The following is a 1345-nucleotide window of genomic DNA, read 5'->3' on the forward strand; positions in this document are numbered from 1 at the left end:
ATGTGCAATGTTCATAAAAAATAAATGGCCCTTCCAATATAATTTATGTGCGGCTGCAGATATTATTCAAATGCATTTCTTTTATTATCTAGATGGATTCTGTTTATGGCTTTTCGTTTTAACCGCAAAGAAGAAAACAGAAAAACTTGCTACTAATTATATATTTTGCATTTATTAAGGAATAAAACATAATTTTAGACAGAATGTCGTAGAAATAATAATTCCCTGGGTTTGATGCCAGCTTGATGCCTTGCTGCAGCACTATTCACAACATCGACCGTATCGTCTGTATGCTGTCAGGAACTGCCTTGGGCATCTGAACTGGTTGTACTCCGAGACCTGGAAAATGATTTCCAGATAAGGCGGAAGAATGTAGAATGGTTCCGGACCAAAAATACGGCATAACTCGTGCTGGTGTTGTCGTCGCAAAAAAGCGGGGTGTACCGTCTTATTCTGTATTTTTCGGCTTGAAAAACTCGAGGTATTCCTCTTGACATCAGATGTACTTACGAAGCGGGTAAAAATGTTCGGTTCTCCGTTTTATCGGCGCTTGCTCGTGTATCGCTCAAGCGGTCCGCATTTCCATTCGACACTTTCTAAATTGTGTCCATTGCATCAGTCCTTCTTGTATACGTCGGATGAAGAAATTATATGCTGAAAAATGAAGGAGAAAGACCATGATCAGATGTTATAGATAAATGATGAAATGAACCAGCTTACCTTGTTTTGTGTATGGATCCACAGTTTTTCTGAGCCGTCGCCAAGTAGCCATTTTGATATAAGCATAAATAGGCTTTTCATTGTGCGCATTTGTATTTTATGTGCCGGTAATAATATTTATCAGCTATATGTCGCTGCATATAAAATTTACTGTCAGATCAAATAAAGTTTAAATATATCACCATTATATTGTAAGAATTCAGTTTTTGAAAATCAATGTCCACAAATAAAATTCAAATGCTTCAAATAGAATGGAGCTGAAGCCAGTCGAGCCAATTTTATATGATTACCGCACATAAAACATAATGGTGATTTGATTTCAGTGTAGGATGTGGTGGGATTTGACAGTAGGCTCTGTTTTTCTTCTTCTTCTTATTGGCATTACATTCCCACACTGGGACCGCCTCGCAGCTTAGTGTTCATTAAGCACTTCCACAGTTATTAACTGCGAGGTTTATAAGCCAGGTTACCATTTTTGCATTCGTATATCATGAGGATAGGACAATGATACTTTTATGCCCTAGGACGTCGAGACAATTTCCAATCCGGAAATTGCCTAAACCGGCACCGGGAATCGAACCCAGCCACCCTCAGCATGGTTTTGCTTTGTAGTTGCGCGTCTTAT

The 1345-nt window shown here is 38.7% G+C and overlaps 1 long non-coding RNA gene across 1 annotated transcript; it reads right to left on the reverse strand.

The window, feature by feature from the left end:
- Nucleotides 1–210: 210 nt before the first annotated feature.
- On the reverse strand, nucleotides 211–1037 carry LOC134213362 (uncharacterized). The gene is made up of 3 exons (XR_009979444.1): nucleotides 721–1037; nucleotides 511–654; nucleotides 211–339 (listed from the first exon to the last, which is right to left on the reverse strand). It is a non-coding gene; the product is annotated as an uncharacterized LOC134213362 (long non-coding RNA).
- Between the last annotated feature and the right edge of the window lie 308 nt (nucleotides 1038–1345).

This window comes from Armigeres subalbatus, chromosome 1 (genome assembly GCF_024139115.2).
Source record: "Armigeres subalbatus isolate Guangzhou_Male chromosome 1, GZ_Asu_2, whole genome shotgun sequence".
In the NCBI taxonomy this organism is placed as follows: domain Eukaryota; kingdom Metazoa; phylum Arthropoda; class Insecta; order Diptera; family Culicidae; genus Armigeres; species Armigeres subalbatus.